At 34.0% G+C, this 18,224-nt stretch overlaps 1 pseudogene; it reads right to left on the reverse strand.

Annotated features, from left to right (window-relative positions):
- Nucleotides 1–16,713: 16,713 nt before the first annotated feature.
- On the reverse strand, nucleotides 16,714–16,832 carry LOC120596670 (uncharacterized; annotated as a pseudogene).
- Nucleotides 16,833–18,224: the final 1,392 nt, after the last annotated feature.

Genomic DNA, 18,224 nt, shown 5'->3' on the forward strand with positions numbered 1-18,224 from the left:
TGATCATACACAGTTTGACAGAAGCATATCTTGCTGAAGAGTAAGTGGGAATTTCTGAGCGCCTTCAATATCAGAGGGGAAATAAGGAAAACAGACAAACTTCTTCATAACCAGAAATAACTAATGTTTATTGTGAAGCTACTTCCCAAAGTTGGAGTGGGAAATGGTAAGAGGCAAGTTTTCTACAGTATATTATCTACCAATAGTCCTCAAAAGGCTGCTAGGCAAAAATTCTTTTTCTTTAGATGTTCTCATCAACCAAGCTAATTTGATTTCTCTCTCTAGTACTTTTGTTCTGAAAAGGGAGGTTAACACACATGTGACCTCCCTCCATTTCATTCTTTTTGACACATTCTCTCAGGATAAAAAGGCTAGGCTTTCTATCATCTCTATATGAGTGTCAAAGTTATTCAAGCCTACAGTAAAGCTTTGTGTGCTTGTTTGATAGAATTGATTTTTGATATGGTATGTAAGTTGTGGATACTATTGTTTTTCTATGACTCACAAAAGTCAACTATGAAACAAAGCTGAAAAGTGACCTCTTTTGTAGGAGGAATTCTCCATTCCTGGGGCTATCAACTTTATAGCTAAACTATGAAGGTGTGAGGCTAGAAAGGAACATAATGGAGAAGAAAGATGGTCTTAAAACCACTCAAATAAAACAAGAATTAGACTTATACCACCAAAATATTTTCCTGTTACTTCAATAAAAAACATTTTAACATGTAAGTCTGCATGCTTAGTGTAGTATTGCTAGATGTTATCATTATAACTCAGAATCTTAGGTAGCATTTCCCCAAAATGTTATGATTTTGAAAGTGCTGTATAGATAAATAACTTTGGGAAATGCCACCTTAGATGACCATGGAAACAAAGACATTCTGGGTTGTGTGTATAACAATAACAATAAAACATGTCTAGCTATTGCAAAAAAAGAAAATCAGAGCTGAACTAAGTGGTCTTGTTGGCAACATGTAGCAAGAAAAATCTAGTAATCCATGAGATTTAACTGAAGGTGGGAGGTGAAGTGGAGAGGAGTGTCCAAAGTTATTATAAATTGTTCTCTTCTTCCCCTTTTCAAATGGTACTAGTCCAAAAAAACAGGAGAAGAAAAAAGAAGAGGTAGAGACATAGAAGGAGGTCATTTGTATATGCAGTCAGTATATTTAGTTTTAAATAGAAATTATGTTTATTTCGTGTCAAGCCATTATGTCTAATAGCCTGGTGAGGGAGTTTATTTGTATATGGAGCTTGTTTGTGAACTTCCTTCCTTCTGAATGAAAAGAGAATTAAAAGCAGAGGCAATATCCAAACACAATGCTCGACATACATAGGACTCTTCTGCACTGCTAATTGTGAAAAGAAACCCCAAGTGCTATGATTTAGTAATTCATTAAATCTGGAGGGAAGCTGGGTGGTTGGCAAGAGAGCCTGTGAGAAGCTCTAAGTGGAATTGATATCTTCTCAGTTCTCCAGAGAACGCTGCACATAGCTTTGCTGTGCTGAGGGCTCCATAGAACCAGCCATGCTGCAGGAGAACAGCAATGCTCCCAGAGCTGTATTTGCAGGCAACAACAAAGGTTCTTAGGAAGGTATGGTGGGAAAGTAGATGACCTAATTGTGAGAAACAGAGCGATTATCCAAATGCCTAATGCAGCTCCAAGAGCAGACCGAAGGCTGCAGGCTTTAGTTTGACAAGGGAGGCTAAGAAGACTTGTGTGTGAACACAGCTGAGATACCACATATGAACTCCAAAGGACACATGGAGGAGACTTAAGGGAACTAAAAACACTAAAATTCAGGCTGAAGCAAAATTCCGCGCAATAAATTGCATGAATCCTAATCTGTCCCTATTTGCACACCCAAGATCAATATGCCCCAGGGATATGGACTAAATGGTCGAATGTAGGTCATAATTAAAATCAAGCTTATAAATAAAAGTTACTTTTTACTTGAAAAATTCCTACAGCTCTTTGTTTTCTTTGTTGCAATTTTATATAGAGTGTAATATCATGTTCACGAAGAGATTGTATATGCCTATGTTTGTTTATGCAGAAAACATTTTTGGAAAAAGTTTTAACTAGCTGATAACAGTAACTACCTCTGGGAAAACTGGGAGGTGGCTTGAGAAGAGAAAGTTGGCTTATTTTTAACATTTTACATGAGTATGACTTTGAATATTTTTTACCATGCACATATTTCCTATATATAAAAACCCGACAAAATTTAATTATAAATAGAACAAAATAAATCTTAGTGTTTAAAAAAAAATGTTTTTTTAGTGTGTGAAAAGCCTCTGTACATACTGTTAATACATGAGAACAGCCAGTTCCTAGTTGTTATAAATAGTAGTACGGGCAATGGTACAAGTGTGAACCTACTGTTTTGGAATAGACAACAATGTGATTGCAAAGATTCCAAAAGTCTTACAGGTCAAAATCCATTTTTCCCATTTGCCTTTAGGAATTACCATGAAAAATGATCTGACCTGATTTTGAGATGATAATTTCTTAGTGCCGTTTTTATTATTATTATTATTATTATTCTCTACCTACCAGGAAATTCAGGTGGGTAATGCTAAATCATAGTTCTAAGAAGTTATTTCCCATTTCCTTCCTATTAATTCTAATCTATATTTATTTTTATGTTTATGCAGCTTTTTTAGTAGTGTTTATTATTAATAACCTCAGTTATGTTTTGGCAGTAGGGACTGCTTAAATTTATGTAATCGAAATCAAGTAGAATAATGGATTAGACAACCAATATGAGAAAATATTTTGAAAAACTCTTAGGGAAAAAAATTATATGTATTAAACTTTCTGGAGTACCATATGGCAATGCATATGAATTCTCTTAAAAAGGAAAAAAAATGTATACTCCTCTGTAATCCAACTTTAGTCACTAGGGAAAAATTGCTTTGAAAGTCATTGAGAAAAAGATAAAAGAAAGCAAAAGACTTAAAGACTTTATGGCGGGATAAGTAATGGACATATCTTGAATACATATTCAGAGCTAGCTTACCTGAGAAGCTTGCTCACCTGAGAAGTTATCACTCAGCCTTCGAAGAATTCTTGAGAGACACTGAATGAGGCTCAATATTCCAGCAGGTGCGAGAATAAAAAGCTAGTATTGGGGTCATCCAAGATCTAGTCTGCTAGGTCATATATGGTTCTCAAGTGAAGGTGTGAAGGTGCTTTTTTTTCACCCTAACTCCGCTCCAGGGACATTTGGTAGTTCTGGATACATTTTTGGTTGTCATAATCAAGGAAGAGGGGTGATGATGACTTCTATTGGGTAGAGGCCAGGATTGCTTCTAACAATCCACAGTGCACAAGACAGCTTCGCACAACAAATAATTATTTTTTTCCAAAATCTTAACAGCACTCAGAGAGAGAAATTCTAGTCTAGTTCTATCCTTCTCTTGAATTTTCCTGCCTCTTCTGGAGTGGTGTCAGATAATAGAGTATACCTTCTTCTCTTTGCTCAGCTTGATAGTAAAGAGAGAATGGTAGGCCAAGAGTAGAAATTATTTATTTTCTGTTCTCTTGACTACACTGCCACTGTATTTATGCTCAGAAATATTTTTACACTCTGAGAGATTGGAACAACAACAACAACAAACGTTTTCCACATTTCATTTTTCCAGATTCCTCTTCTGAAGCAAGAAGCTCACAGCAAATTATTTCCTTAAATACAAGTAGGGATACAGCAAAATGCAGAGGGATTAAAAATAAATTAACAAATTTTGTTAACAAAATATATTACCCCCTACTATATTACTGAAATTTGAAAAAGATTTAGTGAGAGAAAGGTGAGGAGCATCTGGTTTCATTTGACATATAAAGAAGCTAAAAATGTAAAAATAGAATAGATTTAGCGCAGAGGTATTAGTCTGGGTGGCAGGTTGAGATGATCATAAAGTCATTGGCTGGGATGTGGATAATGAAACTATGGATTTTTGGTAAATTGATTTTGCTTTAGGCATTATCTCCTTATTCAGTTTATTTTTAAATTAGGAGAGGGATAGTGTTTGAGAATACTTTATAAATTTTTTCCTGCCTTATATTTTTCTAGAGATAAGTACTAAAATATGTAAGGAATAATCAAGAAAAAGAGTAGATATATAAGCATAATTAATTTCTGTATTTGTTAAGGTACTCTCTGGATAATTGCACATTAGAAATATATATCATCTGTTTCCAAAGACCAGGCAAAAATAAACACAAAACAGAACACAAACAGATGTTGAAATACCAAAATATTAGCAGTACATTTTTGTTAACTTTCATATATTTCATCTTTAATTTTTTTAATTTAATTTAAAATGATAGACAAATACTTAGAAACACTTTAGCATTTGATTTTCATACAATATACATCTTCTTATAAGTGATAACAAACGATCTTTTAATGCTATGTGTCAGAAAACAAAATTTATTGATGTGATGATAGATGCTTGAATGATAACAAAATATGTCACCTCAAAGTATGTCTTTTTGGCATAACAATTATTTTGAGCTAGTTATTTTGAGAAAGAGTAGACACAGGAGAAGCTCTGAAAACAGAATATATGTTACTCTTTTGTAAAGGTAATCTCTATTTGTACAGATGTCTCCTTTTCTGTATCAGGTAGAGACGGATGGCTCTGAATCATAAGAAACTCTTATCAATGACAAAGACACTGACTTAAATGCACGTAAAAAATCTTGCCCTTGCTTTTTCTGGTAACCTGCCTTAACTAATTAGAGTGTTGGGGCCACAGGCCACTCACCATCACCACCACCACCCCAAACCCAGCCTCTACAGACACACACACACACAAACACACATATGCACGCACGTGCGCGCGTGTGCCCTTTTTTTTTTTGTATTCAACTGAAAATGGTATTTAATCTGGAGTTGCTCATTTTCCCCTGGGTATCTCTCATGTATACAGAGGTATAAACTTCTGTTTTTTGTGTGTTTTGTTTTTGTTTTTTTCTCTTGTTAATCTGTCTTTTATTACAGGAGTCTCAGCTAAGAACTCAGAAGGTAAAGGAAAATATTTTCCTCCCCTGCACTCTAAACAACAATAAGAAAACAATGCATTGCAGAGTTATCAAATGAGTTGTGGAGTCAGAGGGTGAAGAGCTGAAAGTATGTGATGAACACCAATGTCTACTACACCTGGACCCTCAAATAATCCCAGATCCTGCTTGTTCCAATCTTTTCTCTTTTACTGTCTCACAACGACCATTTCCAACCTTCTCTATATTCTTCGAACTTTCTGGTAATCACCTAGAAGTTTCTAAATATGTCTTCTTCACCTACTTTATGGAGAAATAGAAGCTATCAGCCATTCCAAGGTAGTAAGCTCTGAGAAGACAGAGACAATAACTGACTTGACATTTACACCCTTTCTGTCTAGCATTGTGCCAGAATATAGTTGTCAAGAAAATATTTATTGCACAATTTTTTCTCTCTCATTATCAGGTCTCTCCTATTGATATCTTTGGTAGGCTAAGAAACAGCCCCCTGAAAAGTATCCACATCTAATGCCTATGAGGAGGGTATTTGAAGATGTGGTTAATTTAAAGATCTCAAATTGAGAAGATTATTCTGGATTATTTAGCCGAAATTTAGAAGCAATATATGTATTTTTATAATAAGGAGGCAAAGGGTAATTTGATAAACACAGAGGAGACTATATAAAGATTGAGCAGAGAGAGATTTGGAGATTCTGGCCTTAAAAATTGGAATGTTGGGGCCACAGGCCAAGAAATGCCAACAGCTACCAGAATTTAGAAGAGGCAAGAAATGAATACTTCTATAGAGCCTCTAGAGGAGCATGCCCCTGCTGACATCTTGATTTTAGCACAGTGTACTTTGGCCTCCAGCACTGTGGGAAAGTAAATTTCACTAAATTTGTGGTAATTTGTTACAGGAAACTAATACACATCAGATTTATATAGGATTTATATTTTCTAGAACGTATGCATTGGAGAAAATGTATTTTATATATAAAAGTGTTTAATAGTAACATAGAAATTTAAAAATTAATTTTGATTTTTATCAACATGTCTTTGCTACATTTTGAGAAGTTATTGCACTTCCAGTATTGTTTTACTTCCTTAAAACAAATTTTTCTTGAAGTAGATTTATAAACTTTAAAGTAGAATTTTCAAAATATCAAAATTATATTCTATTTGCTTATAGTTGACTGTCAAATCTGGATGGTTTAAAATACATTCATTATAATTGCTGTGGTTTGTGGAGATAAAATTGTACATGTTTAAATTTCAGTAGTTGTGATAGTATTGAGGCTTACCAAAATTATGTGTCTGTTTATTGGTTTTCTGCCATCTCTGTGATCTTTTCTTCCTTTTTTGTGTGTGTGTGTGTGTAAATTAATAATGTTCTATACTTATTTTCTTTCTGCAGTTTACTTTTCTTCATAATACCTCAAATCTAACAGCAATGCTGCAATAAAATGGAAATCCAATCCTTTGCAAAATATGAGTATATATAATTCTACAGAAACCTTTCAGTTGTTCTTTAGAACCTAGACTACAAGCATAGAATGTGTCTTTTTCAGATATGAAAGCAAATGGGATTTTCACTTCAAAATGACAGAATAAAGTCTCATGAAAGCTAAAATACCTGAGTACAATTTACATAACTGTTGAAATGGACTATCTGAGAAAATTAAACCTCCTTCTTACAACGAGACCATCTTCTTACACCATATGCAAGAATAGACTCAAAATGAATTAAAGACTTAAATGTAACACCTAAAACCATAAAACTTCTAGAAGAAAACATAGGCAGTAAACTCTTTAATATTGCCAACAGTAATTTCTTTTCAGATATATCTCCTCAGGTAAGGTAAACAAAAGAAAAAAATAAACAAATGGGCTACATGAAACTAAAAAGTTTTTGTACAGCAAAAGAAACCATCAACAAAATGAAAAGATAACCCATTGAAAGAGAGAAGATATTCATGTATGAAACATCAGATGAGAGGTTAATATCCAAAATATATAAAGAAATCATACAACTTAACAACAAAAAACAATCCAATTAAAAAAATGGGCAGAAGACCTGAACAGACATTTCTCCAAAGAGGAAATACAGATGGCCAATAGACATATGAAAATATGCTCAAGGTCACTAATCATCATAAAAATTCAAATTAAAACCATAATGAGATATTATCTCACACTTGTCATAATGGCTATCATCAATAAATCAAAGAACAAGTGTTGGCAAGGATGTAGAGAAAAGGGAACTCTCATTCAATGTTGGTGGGATTGCAAATTGGTACAGTCACTATGGAAAACAGTATAGAGATTTCTCAAATAATTAAAAATGGATATACCTTTTGACCCAGAAATTGCACTTCTGGGTATTTATTCAAAATAATAATAATAATGATGATGATGATAATAATAATAATTCATAAAGATCTATGCACCCCTACATTCATGGCAGCACAATTTACAATACTCAAGATATGGAAGTAACCTAAATGCCCATCAATAGACATATATACAACGAAATATTACTCAGCCATTAAAAAAATTGAAATCCTACCATTTGCAACAACATGAATGGAGCTAAAAGTTATTATGCTGAGTGAAATAAGTCAAAGAAATAAGTCATATGCTTTCACTTATATGAAAAATCTAAGGAACAAAAAGAACAAACTGATCAAAAATAGACCCAAATATAGAGAACAATTTGATGATGGCCAGAGGGGAGGGAGGTTAAGGGGCTGGGAGAAAGGAGTGAAGGGTTAAATAAGTACAAATTAGTAGTTGATAGATGCTCATGGGAAAGGGGAGCATGGCATAGGGAATGAAGTTAGCATTAATGTAATGGCTAAATGGAGAGCCAAAGGAGAGAATGGACAATTAGGGGATCGTTTTATAAACTATGTAAATGTCTAACCAACGTACAGTATACTTATAACTAATAATAAAATAAAATTTAAATAAAAACCTCCTTCTTACAATCTACATATTTGCTTGATACCTGAGCACTGATTCTAAACTCTCAAGGGATGTATCTCTACAATCTTCTATTAATATACAGTAATATTTACCTCCCAGGCAAATTACTTAATTAACAATTTTAGTGTATATTCACTTGTTTCCTTTATTTCATTATAATATGATTTTATTTTTATAAATAAAATCTACTGGTAGCACAGTAGATTTCTAAAAATCATTTTTTAACTAATGCAATGTCTCTTTGTATTATTTTGTACCTGTATTGCATATGTATAATTGGGTATAATTGTAAGCTACTTCATAAAGCAATAAGAAAAATAATTTGCTATGTAATATTTTGTTGGACTGTGAGAGTTATATTTGCCACTTCAGGAATGATTTTACTTACACTCTGAGAGTCATTAATGCAATAGCAGATTACAGCGCACTCTTCCTATTTCTGGCTGGTCCCAAAATCAGCAGCATAGAGATTATGCTTTTGTTTCTATTTAGATTGTGAATCCCTTGTGCATTCCAAATATTAATCAGTGTTTATTTCATTTCTGGATCCTCCCTTTTCTTCCCCATCCTGCCCTCCTCAATCTTTGTGACTGCATAATGAGACACAGCTGATGCTGTTTGTTTATTCCTGTTGGGATATTTTTAACGTCAGACTTTTTATCAGTTATATTCATCATCGCCCAATCTCACTTGAATCTTAGTCTTATTTCTTTTTGACTGGCCTCTCAGGGAGTATCATATATGCATGAAACAATTTTTGAAGTGAAAGGCAGCTTTCTTCTTTAATGGCTTTCCTTATCCATTATTCCAAAAAAGAGTAAGTCCTTCTCAAACAACCGAATATAGAAGGGTGTTTTATTTGTGTTTGACAGGAATCCCATCTCCCCACTTTTTTACAGAATGTAGAGTAGTGCCAGTCCTCTCATAGGTGTTTCTTAAATTTTAAATGGACAGATGAATAAAACCTAATGTGAGACTATAAGAAAAAAATGCAAAATTAAAAGTTAAGCACAAGCATTCATATTTTCCAATTGTATTAAAATCAGGATATTTCCAATCAAATACTGAGGCATTTAGCAAAAGGATAATTGCAGTTGGATCCAGTAAGTGATCCCAGAAGAGTTACTGATTTTAAACAAAGGGATCCATCTCATTCTGTGTTTGTATTTTCCAAGAAAGCAAGGCCCTTGTTTTATTTGGAAATATATCTTATTTAATTCTCCTAGAAGTTTTAATGTACTGTAAATCATCAAAGAGTTGTATCATAGAAAAACTACAGGGAACCAGGAAAAATAAAAGGTGAGAGTGGGTAGCTAGAAAAATAAAATGCTGAAGAACTATTTAGCACAAATTTGTAACTGACAGTTAGAAGGCTTTTATCAACATTTTTGTTATCATAGCATTGCATGGTTTTAAAATGTCCATGAAACAAGTATTGTTAAGAAAAATGTTCCAGATATAATATTTTAAAAAGTATTGAGAAATTGTCATTCTCAGAACCTAACACATCCTCAAACACTTCCTTGCCTTTACATACTCTGCTTCTGTCTGAAAACTCCTTCCTTTCCTTCTTCACGTGGTATAGTGGGTTGAATAGAGGACCCAGAAAGATACATCTATGTCCTAACTTCCAGGACCTGAGAATGTGACTTTAATTGGAAATAGGGTCTTTGCAGCCGTAATTAATTTCAGAATCTCAAGCTATAATTAACTTAAGAATCTTAAGAGTCTAAAGAATCCTGAATGACCTGTCTGGGCCTACATCCAATGACAGAGAAAGGCAGAAGAAGATTTGACATAGAGGCAGGCTGAGGAGAAGGCCATGTGAAGACAGAGGTGGAGACTGAAGTAATGCAGCCTCAAACCAAGGAATACCTCGAGACACCAGAAGCTGGAAGAAGCAAGGAAGGATTCCCCGCTACAGCCTGCAGAGGGAGTACAGCCCTGTCAACACATAAAATTTGGACTTTCAGCCTCCAGAACTATGAGAGAATAAATTTCTGTTGTTTTAAGTAAAAAGGAAAAAGTAAGCCTCTGATCTTTTTGATTGTAGCAAAGCTGCCTCCTGTTTCCAGATGGAAATTTCTTTCAACAGGATTCAGGTGTGTTCTCCAAAGAATCATCTAATTTCTGCAACTCTATCATGTTCATATGTTTTCCTATGTCTTGCTCATGCGATGATCCCTATCTTTCAGGAATAATCCCTACTTATTACAGTTTTTCAAGAAACTTCCTGGCACCAATTCGTCTTTACATATTTATAATGTTCCTCTTTAATAGCCCTCTATCCCATTATACTCACTACATGCCAGGCTGGAAAGCCATTTTCTGTCACCTCTGAACATTCTAGTATTACCCATTCTTTAAGACCTAACTCAGCTAACACCTCCTCCAGGGACCTTTCTGTAATCCTCCGACTGTCCCTTCCACCACTACTACCACCATCTTCCTTCAGATTTAGCAACTTTTCTATAACTCTATCTATAGCATTTATAATTTCATAATTTAGATCAGAGATGCTTACATAAAAATTATTTTCCTCACTAACTCATATGATTCTTATAAGAGATTCAATGAGCGATTTGCCCTTATATGTAATTTATCAAAAAATGAATAAATGAATGAAGAAGTGTTTATCATTCCCTGTACAATATGTTCAGTGACATTGCACCAGTGCTTCATTACTCAATACTAGTTTCATTAAAGGCACAAATGTCTTCAACTTGGTCTACTCATTTCAGTAGTTAATAATTGTTTCATTAGTAGAAGATCTGATTCACTTTGCATGTAAATACCTACATTTTTTATTACCTCCAAGGCCTTGTAATTTTAGTTTCAGGTTTACTCTCCCTCCCTCTACATCTTTTAATCTTCTCCCCTTTACTCTGTGACTTCTATATTCGCTGTTTAATTCCCAAATATACCAAAGGTATATTTACAAATGTTGTTTCTTCTTCCCAAAAAATAACCCCTACTTTTATTTCCTGTTTTGATCTCTTTAACTCCTACTTATTCTTCAGATATCGATTTTTGCTACCTCAGGAAATCCTTCCCTGACCCTTTGATCTCAGTTCCTTTTTAATACACTTTTATAGAATTGTATTTTTTGTTTCCTGAGAATATTTTTTATATTCAGCAATTACATATTACATATTATCAATATCATGATTATTTGCTGAAAATCTGACATCCCATTATACTATAAACTTCCAGACAATGAGGATTATTTCTGAGTTTTGCTTACTTATTCTGCCTCCGGCATCTTGCAGAGTAAACGTTGAAAGAAAAAAATGGATGAACACTTTGTACCATAGGTTTTGACTGCACCTCTAGAGTGATCCATTTCAATATCATGGTCTTTTGGCTCTTCAGACCTATCTAGGTTTGAAATCAAACTGCTCTACTTACCAGCTTTGGTAACTTAGAAAATTACTCAATTACTCTGACTCCCAATTGGCCCAACTAAAAAATAAGAATAATAATGCCTACGCACTGGGATGATGTATACACAAAGCTGTCTGATATTTATTGAAAATGGTAAGTGTTAAATAAAGGCCAATTCCCTTTTCCATTCCTCAGTAAATTCTGTATATTGTGGCTATGGCTTATTTGACTCCATATAGTCAATTACCAGGATTGTAAAAGAAAATCTTTAAGTACACAGAATTCATAGTCAAAAGACAGTGTGTTTGTTTGTTTTGTTCATTCAACAGAGAAGAGTAGGTTAGAGCATATTAGGCTTTGTAGCTGATGAAAATAATTTTTGACTCTATTCTGAGAACAATGAGATGAAATTGAAGAATTTTCTTAAAAGCCACAAGGAATCTTTCTATTATTAGGCTTAGTTTTACAACCTGGGAAAGGCAATGAGTTGCACAGAGCTTTCATGATTTCTTACAACAAAACAAAGAATTTAGAATGTATTACTCAAGTCAACCATTGCTAGATTAAATCTTTAAAAAATAGAAAACATTGGCTAAAATTATCCCATTGGAAAACTAGCTGCAAAAAGTTTCCTGAAAGTTTCCCCAAATAATTGAGACAAGGCTAGGCCAGTAGTGTAAACAGTTGTGTTCAATTCCTAGGCTTCCAAAGCTGTATGGGCTTATAGATTTATATCGCTATCCCAAAGATCTATTCTTTGTTGTGTTCTCTCTTCCTTTTCTACCTGAAAACCATGGAACTCCAGAACAAATTTGCAAATGTAGCAGAAATGGAACTTTTAAACTATTCGGTGAAGAAACTAGTAATTTCAAGCACAAGAGGCCTATGTTATGGGATTCAAGGGATGCCATGAAAAGTTATTTGCCTAAATTCTCTCTTTTTAGGTTGACTAAATTTATTACCTGAATGGATTCAATCTCTGGGTAAGAATTTTTCTTTCCATCCCCCCCCCTCAAAAAAACAAAACAAATTACTATATGTGAAAACGACTGAACTGAATTGACTAGAAGCCACTTTACTCAGTTGTTCAGTACCAGGTATTCTCCACCCATAAATCTGGCTGAGAAATGGATATATTCATTCCCAGGGGAGGAAAACTTTTCCTCGACCCTCTTAGGGCCCCTGGCTGGGTCATAAAAGTAAACTGACCAAGACAGATTAAGAGGAGAAAATCATGCAGATTCATTTAGTATAAATTTTATGTGACACAAGAGCCTTCATAAGAAACCAAAGACCCAAAAGAGCAGTTAGATCCGACTATTTTATGCTAGGTTTGATGAAGAGTGTACAGTTATGGAGGAACATGACAGGTTAAGGAGTATGAGATAATTTTAATATATTAGGAGAAACTTAGCTAGACCTGTTTATTAGGGTTTTCCTTAATGTTCCTTTGTCTTCAGAGATAAAACTGCTCCTTTTCTCTGGGCAGAGGGAAGGAACCTCTTACATAAAGGTTGTTTGCCCTGTTTCAGGGAAGAAGGGCAAGTAGGGGAGGAGGTCAAAGTGACTTTGTGCTTTGGCTGTTTCCTCAAACTCTTTCAGCTTAAAATATTCAATACACCAAGGTACCATATTTTGGGGTAGCAAGTCCTGAATCCCATCAATATTGGTTGTTGAAACTGAAAACAAGCAAGGTGTATATCTATTACATATTTTTTAAACATCCTTGAAGTCAATTGAATGACCCCTTTCTCTGCAAAGTCTAACTGAGCTCACATTTGGATAACATTTGGTTTCCATAAATTCTCAAACTGGTAGTTCATATTCAAGCGTCTTTTTCTTGAAATAAAATTAAGACTAATTAATCTATAAGGGAAGGTTAAAGATAATAAATATGCAAAGTAGAGCTAAGTACTACTTTGTGAAATGATTGTCTAAGGACAAAGCATTGTGTAATGATTGTCTATAAATATTTGAAGGTATAAACATCACAAAAGCTTGACAACACTTGACATAGATTTTGGTAAAATTAAGAGACTAGCAAAATATTGACAGGATTTGGACCATAAATAAGGTTTCATGGAGTGAAACTAATTTTGGAAATAAAATTGCAATTTTTCCTCCCTAGTTAAAAGACAAGATATGACACAAAGTTCCTTTTGCAGTCAGAAAGTCCTTGAGAGAACTGAGCTTAACAAGTATTAATAGTTGCTCATGATTTGTCAACAATGCATTCATTTTTTTTTATGATCAAGGATTCTACTCACTGTTGTTATTCTCAATGGCTCACGAAATCAGTTAATAGACTTGTGAGGTAGAAGATTATGTCAAATAAAACATCTCTGCACTATGTATTTGCATATGGCCTTGGATACCATTTTCCATCATGAATAGAGGAGGCTTAGCCACACTAAAAATTCTGGCCCTCTCCCAACACCATACTTTTGTAAAAATTTAGTCAGGAATGGACCTTAGAACTTCTCCATATTTGAATACTTAATATACAAAAGAGAAATTACATTTCCTATGACTCTACGATGTAAAATACTTAATAACTTCTTAATTTTTTTAATGCTATTTATTATTTTTTCATACTATATATACATATATTTTTAACATTTTAGATTTTATATTCTCCCTTCTCCTCCCCGCTCCCTTCTAGTAACCACCAGTCCATTGTCCATGTCCATAAGTCTCTCTTTGTCCTGTTCATTTGTTGTTTTTAGGTTTATGTCCCACATATGTGATATCACGTGATTTTCATCCTTTTCTGTCTGGCTTATTTCACTTAGTATGATTATTTCATGGTCCATCCATGTTGTTGCAAATGGCAGTATTTCATCTCTTCTTATGGCTGAGTAATATTCCATTGTATATATGTACCACAGCTTCATTAGCCAATCATCTATTGCAGGACACTTCAGTTGCTTCCATGTCATGGTCACTGTGAATAATGCTACTATGAACATCAGTGTGCAAATATGTTTTCAAATATGAGTTTTCAAATTTTTGCAGTAAATACCCAGTAGAAGGATTGCTGAATCGTATGGTAGGTCAATTCTTAGTTTTTGAGAAACCTCCATACCGCTTTCCACAGTAGCTGTACCAATTTGCAGTCTCACCAGCAGTGTATGAGGGTTCCTATTTCTCCACATCCTTTCCAACATTTGTTATTACTTGTCACATTGATTATAGCCACCTAACAGGTGTGAGAGGTATCTCATTGTGGTTTTGATTTGCATTTCCCTTATAGTTAACGATATTGAGCATCTTTTCATATATTTTTTGGCCATTTGTGTGTCTTCTAGGGAGAAGTGTCTGTTTAGGTCCTCTGCCTATCTTTTGATTGGATCGTTTGTTTTTTTGTTGTTATTGAGTCATATGAGTTCTCTGTATATTTTGAATATTAAGCTCTTATTGGAGGTGTTTCTTGCAAATATATTTTCTCATTCGGATGGCTGTCTCTTTACATTGTTGACGATTTCTTTTGCTGAGCAGAAGCTTTTTAGTTTGATGTAGTCCCATTCATTTATTTTTGCTCTTACTTCCCTTGCCTTTGAGATCAAATTCATAAAATCCTCTTTAAGCCCAAGTTCCTTGAGTTTAGTTCCTATGTTTTCTTCTATGCATTTTATTGTTTCAGTTATTATATTCAGGTCCTTAATCTATTTTGAGTTCATTTCACTGTGTGGTGATAGACAACAGTCTAGTTTCATTCTTTTATAGGTGGCTTTCCAGTTTTCTCAGCACCACTTATTTAAGAGGCTTTCCTTTCTCCACTCTATATTTTTAGCATTTTTGTCAAAAATTATTTGCCCATATAAATATGGATTCACTTCTGGACTATCGATTCTGTTCCACTGGTTTGCATGTCTGTTTTTCTGCCAATATCATGCCGTTTGATTACTGTCGCTTTATAGTATAATTTGAAGTTGGGTAGAGTGATGCCTCTAGCCATTTTTTTTTTTTCCCCCTCAGGATAGCTTTGGCAATTCAAGGTCTTTTGTGCTTTCATACAAATCTGATGATTTTTTGTTCTATTTCTTTAACAAATGCCTATGAGATTTTGATGGAGATTGCATTAAATCTGTATAATACTTTAGATAATAAGATCATTTTAACTATGCTGATTCTTCCAATCCAAGTACATGGAATACCTTTCCATTTCTTTGTATCTTCTTCAATTTGTTTTAATAGGGTCTTATAGTTGTCATTACATAGGTCTTTCACATGTTTCATTAGATTTATTCCTAGTTGTTTTATTATTTTTTTGTTGCAATTGCAAAAGGAATTATTTTTTCCACTTCTTTTTCTGACACTTCGTTATGAGAGTACAGGAACGCTACGGATTTTTGAATGTTGAGTTTGTATCCAGAGACTTTACTGTATTTGCTTATTGTTTTTAGCAGTGTTCTTGTGGAGTCTTTAGGGTTTTCTCTATAGAGAATCATGTCTTCCACAAATAGTGACGGTTTGACTTCTTCATTTTCTATGTGAATGCCTTTTATATCTTTCTCTTGTCCGATTGAACTTGCTAGAACCTCCAATGTTATATTGAATAAGAGTGGCGATAGTGGACAGCCTTGCCTTGTTCCTGACTAGCAGGAAGGTTTTTAGTTTTCCACCATTAAGGATAATGTTGGCTGGGGGCCTTTATTATGTTAAGGTACTTTCCTTCTATACCAATTTTGTTGAGTGTTTTAATCATAAATGTCTGCCGTATCTTGTCGAAGGCTTTCTCTGCATCTATTGATATGATCATATGATACTTATTTTTTAATTTATGTGGTGTATCACATTAATTGACTTGCGTATGTTGAAACATCCCTATGCCCCTGGGATGAAGCCCACTTGACCATGGTGTATAATCTTTGGAATATGTTGCTGTATTAGGTTCGCTAGTATTTTATTTAGGATTTTTGCATTTATGTTCATGAGAGATATTGGTCTGTAGTTTTCTTTTTTTGTGTTATCTTTACCAGGTTTTGGTATATTGGCCTCATAAAATGAGTTGGGAAGTATTGCCTCCTCTTCAATTTTTTGGAAGAGTTTGAGGAGAATAGGTATTAAATCTTTGAATGTTTGGTAGAATTCACTGGTGAAGCCATCTGGTCCTGGACTTTTACTTTTTGGTGGATTTTTGATGATTGTTTCAATTTCCATACTGTTGATCGGTCTATTTAGATTTTCCAGTTCTTCTTCCTTTTTTTTTTTCTTTTCTTCCTTTTTTTTTTTTTTTTTTTTTTTTTTAGGTAAGGCAACCCTTGGTTGACCTCACAGATTGCAAGATCTTGTCAGTTTACAATCCCTTATTTTTTATTTTTTTTTAAATTTTTTACGCCTACAGCACCTGGTCTCTCTAGGTGGTCTCCCGTCCAAGTACTAACCAGGCCTGACACTGTTTAGCTTTCGAGATCAGATGGGGTCAGGCTTGTTCAGGGTAGCATGGCTGTAGACTCCAGTTCTTCTTGATTTATTCTAGGAAGGTTGTATTTTTCTAAGTACTGGTCCATTTCTTCTAGGTTATTTAATTTGATGTTATCTACTTTTTCATAGTATTCTTTTATGATCCTTTATATTTCTGCAGTGTCTACCTTAATTTCCCCTCTTTCATCCCTGATTTTGTTTATTTGTGTCCTTTCTTTTTTTTCTTTCATGAGTCTAACCAGGGGTTTGTCAATTTTATTAACTTTCTCAGAGAACAAACTTCATTGCATTTATTTTTTCTATTGTTTTTTGTTTTCAATTTTATTTAATTCTGCTCTAATTTTGATTATTTATTTTCTTCTGCTGACTTTAGGCTTCATTTGTTCTTCTTTTTCTAGGTTTTTTTTTTTTTTTTTTTAAGATGAAGGGTTAGGCTTGTGCCGTGTCCCAAAATTTTTGATATGTTGTACTATCATTATCATTCATTTCTATGTATCTCTTCATTTCTCTTTTTATTTCTTCTCTGACTCAGTTTTTCTTCAGTAGTATATTGTTTAATCTCCATGTAATTGTGGTTCTTTCTGCTTTATTTTTACAGTTGATCTCTAGTTTCAAAGCATTATGATCAGAGAATATAGTCGGTATGATTTCAACCCTCTCATATTTGTTGAGGTTATCTCTATATACCAGTATGGAGTCAATCTTTGAGAATGTTTCATGTGCTCTAGAGAAGAATGTATAAGCAGCTATTTTGAGATGGAAGGCTCTGTAAATATCAATTATGACCAGTTGGTCTAATGTGTCATTTAAGGACATTATTTCCCTATTGATTTTCTGTTTAGATGATCTGTCCATAACCAACAGTGAGGTATTTAAGTTCCCTACTCCGATAGTGTTTTGGTCTGTTTCTTCCTTTAGTTCTGTTAGTAATTCCTTTACATATTTTGGGACTTCCTAATTGGGAGCATAGATATTAATAAGTGTTATGTCTTCTTGGTGCATAATTCCCTTTATTATTATAAGATGTCCCTTAATATCTTTCTTTATCTTTTTGATTTCGAAGTCTATTTTGTCTGATATTAGTACTGCTACTCCTGCTTTTTTCTGAATGCCATTTGCTTAAAATATCATTTTCCACCCTTCGCTTTGAGTCTATATTTGTCTTTGGAGTTGAGATGTTTCTCTTGGAGGCAGCGTATAGTTGGGTTTTATTTTTGACTCAATTTACAACTCTGTCTTTTTACTGGTGAGTTCAGTCCATTTACATTTAGGGTGATTATTGAAATATGAGGTCTTTGTATAACCATTTTATCTTTTACTTTCTGGTAAGTCTATGTTTCCATTGCTTCCTTGTCCTTGTGTTTCTGTTTTATTTTGGTTGATTTTTGTGGGTTTTCCCTCTGGTCTTTCTTGTTTTATGTT

This window comes from Pteropus medius, unplaced genomic scaffold, assembly GCF_902729225.1.
Source record: "Pteropus medius unplaced genomic scaffold, Ma_sr-lr_union100, whole genome shotgun sequence".
Taxonomy (NCBI): Eukaryota; Metazoa; Chordata; class Mammalia; order Chiroptera; family Pteropodidae; genus Pteropus; species Pteropus medius.